The 10000-nt window shown below is 47.3% G+C and overlaps 1 protein-coding gene and 1 long non-coding RNA gene across 5 annotated transcripts in view; both read left to right on the top strand.

Moving 5' to 3' along the window:
- Myo61F (unconventional myosin 61F) overlaps positions 1-10000 on the top strand; it is a 97011-nt gene that overhangs the window by 49901 nt on the left and 37110 nt on the right. The gene's annotated exons all lie outside the window — the stretch shown is intronic.
- LOC147468798 (uncharacterized) lies at positions 334-2218 on the top strand. Its single transcript, XR_015192300.1, has 2 exons — positions 334-1585; positions 1644-2218. It is a non-coding gene; the product is annotated as an uncharacterized LOC147468798 (long non-coding RNA).

Here is a 10000-nt window from a genome sequence, read left to right as displayed (position 1 = left end):
TATATATGTATATATATATATATATATTTTTTTTTTTTTTTTTTTTTAACATTGATATCATTATCGTCGTTGTTAGTAAAACAAGTAGTAAGTAAGTAAACAAGTAATATCATAATGGTCGTTCTATATATCTCGTTTTCTTTGTAGGAAACGCCGGGTTTTATTATTATTTTATTATTATTATTAATAATTGATAGCCTTTGCCACTATTATTATGATTATTATTTTTTTTACGCAGTTGCTTATAATGATGATTAAGATGGTTAGTATATGATTTTAATTGTTATTTTCTCAATTTTAGTCTTCGTTGCTATTGTTTTTTTTGTGTGTTTTTGTTTTCTGTTTGTGTTATTTTTGTATCATTACTGGTATGATTTTGTTGTTTTGATATTTTCATCGTTATTATAATTGTTGTGTTTGTTTTGTTATTGCAGTTATGATTGTTAATGTGGTTTTGCAATGACTGTGCCTGTCACTGTGACCATTATCTTTTGCCATTGTTATTATTATTGTCATTATCATTGTTGTTATTACAATAATAATTATTATCATTATAACTTATTTTTATTATGATTATTATAATTAATATCACATCATCATCACCACCATCACCACCACCACCACCACCACCACCACCATCACCACCATAATTTCATTTGATTTCGTTATTGATGTAATTGTCATCAGTCATCAAATGCAGTCTCAGTAGTAGTAGTAGTAGTAGTAGTAGTTTAGAAGTAGTATTTGTAGTAGTTATAGTAGTAGTATTGTAGCTGTTGTTATTATTGCTATTCACATCCATGATTATTATCAATATTGATGATATATTACTACTGGTACCATTGTTATTGTAGGAAAATGTATGATTGTAGAAAAGGTAAATAGAAAGGGAATAGAGGGGAAAGAAGAAGAAAAAGACAGAGAACGGAGAGTAAGAATGAAAAACGAAAGAGAGAGAGAAAGAGTAAGAAAGAATTAAAAGAAGATAGAAAAAAATGATAGAGAAAAAAATAAACAATAAGACAAAAGAAAAAAATATAAACATAATATAATAAAAAGAGAAAACAAAAAACAAAATTCAAAATTCAAAAGGGAGAAGAGAAAGAACGAAAGAACAAAAGAAGAGGCGGAGGAGTAGTTGTAGCAATGACACGGAGCGCTATGATTGCATCGTCAGTTGAGAATTGCAACGAGCGGAGTGAAGTGTGTGAGAGAGAGAGAGAGAGAGAGAGAGAGAGAGAGAGAGAGAGAGAGAGAGAGAGAGAGAGAGAGAGAGAGAGAGAGAGAAAGGCCGAAAGGTCGAGGAGGATAAGTGAGATTGGGAAGAAGCGGAGACGACGATGATGATAGGGAGAGGGTGAGGGAGAGGGAGAGGGAGAGGGTGAGGGTGAGGGTAAGAAGAGAGAGAGCAAGGAAGAGAGAAAGAAAGAAAGAAAAATGGGAGTGACGAAGAGAGGGGCGAAAGATTAGGGGGAAGAAAGAAGGAAAGAGATGATATTGACAGAGAAAAAAGTAAAGAAAAAAGAAAGGAAAATGCATATAGCAAGGATGAAGATAATAATTAAGTAAATAGATAATATGAAAGGTAAGAAAAGTAAATAGATAATATGAAAGGTAAGAAAAGTAAATAGATAATATGAAAGGTAAGAAAAGTAAAGAGATACTAATGACAAAAAAATGTGGTAAAAAAACAGATAATAAACATAATTAATAAATAACAGGAACAAAAACAAAGGAAATGATACAGAATAAGATAGAAAATAAAACAAATGGGAAGAAATTTATAATAGGAACAAATAAAAAGAAACAAGATAAATGTTGTAAACAAGAGATAAAACAAACATTGAAAAAAATAACAGCAAAAACACCATAGAACAGCAAAATAACTGAAGAACAGAGAAATAAAAAACAATAATCAGAGAACGAGCAATTACAGGAAGAACAAAAACAGTTAAAACAACAACAAAAAAATAGAACAAGCACTGAAAGCATCAAGAACAACAACAAAAGCAGAAACAAAACGACAAATAAAAGAATCCGGCAAAACAAGAACAGCAACAAGAAAAAAGGAACAAGGAGTTATAAACAACAACAACAAGCAGTTAAAGCGAGAATTACAACAACAACAAAAAACGGAACAAGCAATTAAACAAAGAACAAAACAACAATAGTAAAAACAAACAAACAGAACAAGCGCTTAAAATAAGAACAACAAAAACACGGAACAAGCAATTAGACAAAGAACAATAACAACAGAACAAGCCTTTAAAACAAGAACAACAACAACAGAACAAGCCTTTAAAACAACAAGAACAACAACAGAACAAGCCTTTAAAACAAGAACAACAGAACAAGCCTTTAAGACAAGAACAGCAACAAAAAACATAAAAATCCGTTAAAACAACCACACCAGGAGAGGAGCGGCCGCACGAGGAGGTCTGTCCTTCACAGAGTCAGACGCTGCATCTGGACGCTATTGGGGGGGGGGGGTTGATAAGAGACGCGGGGGAAGAGGAGGGGGAAGGGGGAAGGAAAGGAGGGGGAAAGGAGGGAGGGGCAGATGAAGGAGATGAGGGAAGGGGAGGGGGAGAAGAGTGAGGGGAGATGAGGGAGGGGGAAGGGGAGGGTTGGGGGAGCTGAGGAAGGAGAATAGGGGGAGGGGGAGAAGAAGGGGGAAAAGGGGGAGGGAGAGATGAAGGGGGAAAAGGGGGAGGGGGAGATGAAGGGGGAAGAGGGGGAGGGGAGATGGGGAAGGAGAATAAGGGGAGGGAAGATGAGGAAGGAGAATAGGGGGAGGGGGAGATGAAGGGAAAGGAGGTGACAGGAGGAGAAAGAAAGAAGGAAGACAGAGGAAGGGGAAGGAGGAGGAAAAGGGAAGAAAGGGTAAAGGGGGGAAGTGCAAAGGGGAAGAGGGGGAAGGAAAGATAGAAGGAAGGAGTGGAGGGGATGAGGGGAGAACAGAGGCAAAGAGGAAGACTGATAAAGGGGAGAGAAGGGAGGGGGGTAAGGGTGGGGTAGTCTGGAAATGGATGAAGGGGAGGGAGGGAGAGTGAGGAGTAGTCTGTGGGAAAGGGAGAGGAAGAAGAACGGGAGGAGGATGAAGATGAAGATGAGGAGGATGAAGATGAGGAAGATGAAGATGAAGGGGAAGAAGAAAAGAAGAGCATGAAGAGGAAGAGGAAAGAAGAAGGTGAAGATGAAGGAGAAGAAGAAAGGGAGAGCATGAAGAGGAAGAGGAAGAGAAAGAGGAAGAGGATAAACGAAAGAGAAGATAACTGTTAAACTTCAATGACTGACCAGAGAAAAGGCAAAGGGAAAGATGGCCTTTCGTGAAAATAAGAATTATGTCATGGGTTATCTCCATTCCGCCGCCTCCTCCCCCTCCTCTCTTCCTCCTCCTCCTCCTCCTCTTCCTCCTCCCCCCTCCTCTCCCCTCCTCTTCCTCCTCCTCCCCCTTCCATCTCCTCTCTTCTTCCTCCTCCCACTCCCCTCTCCTCTCCCCTCTTCTTCCACCTCCCCCCTCCCCCTCCCCTACCGCCTCCTCTTCCTCCTCCTCCTCCTCCTCCTCCTCCTCCTCCTCCTCCTCCCCTCTCTTCCTCCTTCCCCCTTCCCCCCCTCCTCCTCCTTCCGCCCCCCCTCCCCCTCCCCTCCTCCCCCCTCCCCCTCCCCCTCCCCCTCCCCCTCCCCTCCTTCCCCTCCCCCCCTCCTCCTCCTCAATTCTCAGTTCTCAATTCTCAATTTTACCCAATTCCCTTGTTCTCTTATGTTCTTTTCTTATTCCTTTTCCCATATTCTCTATCCCCTTCCTCACTTCTCCCTCGCCCTCCCTTCGCTCATTTCTTTTTCACGCTTCCCTTCCCTCTCTCCCCTTCCCCATCGCCCTCCCTCTATCCCTTTCTCTCCCTCTTTCCCTATTCTCTCCTTTTCCTATTCTCTCCTTCCCCTTTCCCCTCCTCCTCCTCCTTCTCCTCCTCCCTCCTCCTTCTCCTCCTCCGCCATCCCCCCTCCTCCTCCTCCTCCTCCTCCTCCTCCTCCTCCTCCTCCTCCTCCTCCTCCTCCTCCTCCTCCTCCTCCTCCTCCTTCCCCCCACCCCACCCTCCCTTCCCCCCTCCCCCCCTCCTCACACGCACCCCTCCTCCCGTCATCTCCGCAACTTGGCGCCGTCTTCGGGTGTTGTAAGAGCCGCTGTTACGTCACCGCCGCGCCGTCCGTCATGTCATGCCCGGGGTAGGGGTGTCTCTACTCCCCCCCTCCTCCATCCCCCTCCCCCTCCCTGCTCTCTGCCCCTCCTCCTCCTTCTCCTTGTCCTTCTCCTCCTCCTCCTCCCTTCTCCTTCTCCTCCGTCATGCCCGGGGTAGGGGTGTCTCTACTCCCCCCTCCTCCATCCCCCTCCCCCTCCCTGCCCTCTGCCTCTCCTCCTTTTCTTTCTCCTTCTCCTTCTTCTCCTTCCTCCTTCCTCCTTCCTCCTTCCTCCTTCCTCCTCCTTCCCCCTCCTTCCCATTCTCCTTCCCCTTCCCCTTCTCCTTCCCCTTCCCCTTCCCCTTCCCCTTCCCCTTCCCCTTCCCCTTCCCCTTCCCCTTCCCCTTCCCCTTCTCCTCCCCCTACTCCCTTCTCCTCCCCCTACTCCCTTCTCCTCCCCCTACTCCCTTCTCCCCTTCCTCCCTTCCTCTCTATCTTCCACTCTACCCCCCTCCCCCCACCCCCCACCCCCACCCTCCTCTGCCAGCGTCGTGTGCATGGAGTGTGGTTTCCATGCAACAAGGGCCTACCGGATGATGATTGCACCGTTGCTCAAAGTGTCAGTTGTTGTTTGTTACTTCGGGGTAGGGTAGGGGGAGGGTAGGTGATAGAGGGTAAAAGGAGGGAGGTAGGGGTAGAGGGGGAGTGGTGCGGGGATTGAGGGTAGAGGGGAGGGGGAGAGGGTAGAGGGTAGAAGGGAGGGGGAGAGGGGATGTGGAGGGAAGGGTTGGGGGCGTTAGTGTGTTTGTGTGTGTGTGTGTGTGAGTGTGTGAGTTTGTGAGTGTGTGAGTTTGTGAGTGTGTGAGTTTGTGAGTGTGTGAGTTTGTGAGTGTGTGAGTTTGTGAGTGTGTGAGTGTGAGAGTGTGAATATGAGTGAGTGAGTGAGTATGAATGTGAATGTGCGCATAGTAAAAATACGTTATTAATGAATATGTGTTTCTAAAGTGTGCCTATATATAAGTCCATGCATAAGTGAGCATGCATGAGTGAGTGCGAGAGGCAAAGGGGACAAATAAACCGACACACACAGCTTCGCGTTGCATGGTTTGCGAGAACGTTTACACGGGGAAGCCAAAGGTCAGAGTGAGTGAGAGTGAGAGTGAGAGCGATGGAAGAGGGGAGGGCCAAAAGAGAGGCACATGCAGTAAGAAAGTCAGTCAGTCAGTCAGTCAGTTAGTTAATCAGTCAGTCAGTCAGTTAGTTGATCAGTCAGTTAGTTAATCAGTCAGTCAGTTAGTTAGTTGATCAGTCAGTTAGTTAATCAGTCAGTCAGTCAGTCAGTGAGTCAGTCAAGCGGACTCCAAGTGCGCCTTTCCTCTCTGCCAGCATTAAATGTCAAGTCGCGATAACGAGATCTTTTTTCTCCCTTATCTTTCCTTATCAGATTATCGCCGTTCGGGGTTTGGTGTTTTTTTCTCTCTCACTGTCTCTCTTTTTTATCCTCCTTCGACGGTGTACCTTATCCTGTCTTGGGGGACGAGTTGGTTAATCATGTCGGTTGCTTTGGCTGTGTTTTTGTTGTTGTTGTTGTGTTTTAATTTCTGTGAATTGAGTTGTTGTTCTTTTTTTTTCTTGTTGTTCTTCCCCTTCCTCTTTTCTCCTTGTTCTTCTCTTTTTCCTCCTCCTCTTCTTCCTTTCACTTCATTTCTGTTGTCAGAGTATCGCCGATGTTGATGTTAATGTAATAGTGTTTTTCATTTATGTTTTATCAAGATTTGATAGTCATCGGAAGAGTGTCACTATTCGAATACCCTCATTCATCCTCACCATGATCTTCACTAACACTATCATCACCATATTCACTATCATCGTCATCACTATCGTCATCACCATCATCACCAGCCGCCATGTTCATCACCACCATCATCGTCATCGTCATCATCATCACTATGTTCACCATCATAATCGTCATCGTCATCACCATCATCGCCACGTTCACCACCACCATCACCATCACCACCATCATCACATCACTGATCACGGGTCACAGGTTAAGGGAGCAAGTCGAGTCACCGTGACCTTAGCGACTCCAGGTCATGTGACTTCAAAGTGTGACGTCAGATGATGAGGGGGGAGGGGGAGGGGGAGGGAAGGACAGGGATGGAATCTGGGTCGTGGTGAAGATTTGGGGGAAGAGGGGGAGAGGGAGGGAGAGGAGAGGAGAGGAGAGGAGAGGAGAGGAGAGGAGAGGAGAGGAGAGGAGAGGAGAGGAGAGGAGAGGAGAGGAGAGGAGAGGAGAGGAGAGGAGAGGAGAGGAGAGGAGAGGAGAGGAGGGGGAATAGGAGGGGAAGAGGGGGAGGGAGGAAGAGAAGGGAGAGAAGGAGGGGGAAGGAGAGGGAGGGAGGGAAGGAGGGAAGGAAGGAAGGAAGAAGGGAAGATTCCTCCGTTCCTTCCCCTCCCCATTCCTTCTCTCCCTTTCTCCTCTCACTCTCCCTCTCCCTCCGAGTGAAAGATGAATAACTAGGAGAATTAATGGCCGAATGAAAGCGAGTGAGCGAGCGAGCCAGCGAGTGAAAGGGAGAGGGAGTGAGCGAAGGAGTGAGTATGGATGTGGATGGGTGAACGGAGGTTACAAGAACTTTTCGAAAGAGTTCTTTGAAGTCAAAGCCTCAGCGACCCCGCCTCCCATACCAAGGTCCCAGTTGGGAGGCTCTCGCTTTTTCTCTCTCTATCTTGCTCTCTCTCGTTCTCTCGCTCTCTCTCTCGTTCTCTCGCTCTCTCTCTCTCGTTCTCTCTCTCTCTCTCGTTCTCTCTCTCTCTCTCTCGTTCTCTCTCTCTCTCTCTCTCTCTCGTTCTCTCTCTCTCTCTCTCTCGTTCTCTCTCTCTCTCTCGCTCTCTCTCTCTCTCTCGTTCTCTCTCTCTCTCTCGTTCTCTCTCTCTCTCTCGTTCTCTCTCTCTCTCTCGTTCTCTCTCTCTCTCTCTCTCTCTCTCTCTCTCTCTCTCTCTCTCTCTCTCTCTCTCTCTCTCTCTCTCTCTCTCTCTCTCTCTCTCTCTCTCTCTCTCTCTCCTCTCTCTCTCTCTCTCTCTCTCTCTCTCCTCTCTCTCCTCTCCCTCCTCTCTCTCCTCTCTCTCCTCTCTCTCTCTCTCTCTCTCTCTCTCTCTCTCTCTCTCTCTCTCTCTCTCTCTCTCTCTCTCTCTCTCTCTCTCTCTCTCTCCTCCTCCTTCTCCTCCTCCTCCTCTACCTCCTTCTCCTCCTCCTCCTCCTCCTCTTCCTCCTCCTCCTCCTCCTCCTCTACCTCCCCCTCCTCCTCTACCTCCCCCTCCTCCTCTACCTCCCCCCTCCTTCTCCTCTACCTCCCCCTCCTCCTCTACCTCCCCCCTCCTTCTCCTCTTCCTCCTCCTCCTTTTCCTCCTCCTCCTCCTCCTCCTCCTCTACCTCCCTCCTCCTCCTCCTCTTCTTCCTCCTCCTCCTCCTCCTCCTCCTCCTCCTCCTCCTCCTCCTCCTCCTCCTCCTCCTCCTCCTCCTCCTCCTCCTCCTCCTCCTCCTCCTCCTCCTCCTCCCCCTTATCTCGATTCCTCCAAATCCATTTCGTCCGCCGAGAAAGTAATATAATAAGATAAGAAATTCCGTGGACCGGCACCGGAGGAGGAAAAATGACAGCAGGTGAAGGAGAGTGGGAAGAATTGAGGAATAGGCAAGGAGTGATAAACCAGAGAAATAGGGAGAAACGGAAGACGTATTTGTCGGAGACTTCAATTCAGGCAGTGACCATGATCCAGCACTTTGCAAATGCAGAAGGGTGGAAAGAAATGAGAGAGGGAGAGGGAGGGGGAGAGGGAGGGGGAGAGAGAGGGAGGGGGAGAGGGAGAGGGAGAGGGAGAGGGAGAGGGAGAGGGAGAGGGAGGGGAAAGAGGGAGTGAGGGAGTGAGACCATTAATACGAGAGAAAAAAATACATACAGTCAGAAAGAAGGGCATGAGGAAGAGAGAGAAAGAGAGAATGAGAATGAGAATGAGATACTGTAAAGTACTCTGACACACAGCCACTAACCACCTCATCCAAGTCATTATAATTTCTGTGTGGTCATCTAGGCCAGGGAAGGCTGGGGAGGGGGAAGGGGGGAGGGGGAGGGGGATGAAGGTTATGGGAAAGGGGGAGGGGAAAGGGGGGGGGGAGAAGTGGGAGGTGGGAAAGGGTTTGTTTGCAAGAGTAGACGTGATCGCCATATGAAAAGAGTGAATGTGAATGTGAGTGTGAGTGACAGACAGACAGACAGACAGACAGACAAACAGACAGACAAACAAAGAGTTAAGGGAAGAGGGATGGAAGAGTGAGAGAAAGAGAAAGTGAATCAACAAAGAATAATAGACGATGATATGGAAAATATGTGAAAAAAATCTATTGAAAAACGAAAAGAAAAAAAAACGAAGAAAAAAAAATCAAAATACCGGACAAACTGGATGGAGTGAAGGGGGGTTGACCAACAAAGAGGTAGAATGCAGCATATAATCCGTGACCCAAAAGAAGGAGAAAGAAAGAGAGAAAGAAAAAAAAAAGGTTTTACAGTGTAATACTTCTTGGCTAATGGCGACTTGTTGCACGCCGCTACTCCGTAATCTGCCCTCCCTCCTTCTCCCTCCCTCTCCCTTTCCCTCGGCCTCTCCCTCTCGGACGCTCTTTCTTTCTATCTCTCTTTCTCCTTTTCTTTCTATCTCTCTTTCTTTCTTTTTCTTTCTCTTTCTCTCTGTCTTTCCCTCCCTCTCTGTCTCTCTGTCTCTCTCTCCCCCCCTCTCTCCCTCTCGGACTCTCTGTCTCCCTCTCCCTCGCTCTCCCTCTCTCTTTCCCTCGGCCTCTCTCTCTCCCTTTCCCTCGCTTTCTCTCTCTCCCTTTCCCTCGCTCTCTCTCTCTCCCTTTCCCTCGCTCTCTCTCTCCCTTTCCCTCTCTCTCTCTCTCTCTCTCTCTCTCTCTCTCTCTCTCTCTCTCTCTCTCTCTCTCTCCCTCCCTCTCCCTCTCCCTCTCCCTCCCTCCCTCTCCCTCTCCCTCCCTCCCTCCTTCCCTCCCTCCCTCCCTCCCTCCATTCCCCCTCCTCCCCCTTCCCATCCCCATCCCCATCACCTTCATACGTGTTACTTCCCCCCTCCTATCACCCTCCAATTTACTCCCCTTCTCCCTCTCCCCCCTCTCCCCCCTCTCCCACCTGGCTAAGAAAGATTAATATATGATTTTCAATAAACGCCATATCATAAGCCGGATTTGATTATTTACTCAGGATGTGTGTGTGTGTGTGTGTGTGTGTGTGTGTGTATGTGTGTGCGCGTGTGCGTGTGCGTTTTTGAGTTCATGTGTACGTGTGTGTTTGTGTACGTGTATATTGTGTATTCATTATTGTGAGGATTTGCGTTGGAAATGTGTGTGTGTTTGGAAGAGAGAAACAGAAAGAAAGAAAGGGAGAAAGAATGAAAGAGAGATAGAATAAAAGAGAGAAATAAAGAAAGGGAAAGGGAGAAAAAGAGAAAGAGAAAACGAGAGCACGACAGAAAGAGAGTACGGCAGAAAGAGAGAACGAGAGAACGAGAGAACGAGAGAAAGAGAGAAAGAGAGAAAGAAAGAACGAGAAAAAGAGAGAACGAGAGAAAGAGAGAAAGAGAGAACGAGAAAAAGAGAAAAAGAGAGAATGAGAAAAAGAGAAAAAGAGAGAACGAGAGAAAGAGAGAGATAGAGGGGGGAGGGGAAGGAGGTGTCAGTGTGGTCAGCTCCCACCACGCGGCCGGGGGGGAGGGGGTGGGTGCCTAAGCACGCGATAAACACGCTCGTGTTTTC

Source organism: Penaeus japonicus, unplaced genomic scaffold, assembly GCF_977035675.1.
Source record: "Penaeus japonicus unplaced genomic scaffold, GWHDUDI00000001_assembly GWHDUDI00000026, whole genome shotgun sequence".
Taxonomy (NCBI): domain Eukaryota; kingdom Metazoa; phylum Arthropoda; class Malacostraca; order Decapoda; family Penaeidae; genus Penaeus; species Penaeus japonicus.
Note: the sequence above shows the minus strand (reverse complement) of the source record. Positions and strands in the feature narration are given on the sequence as shown.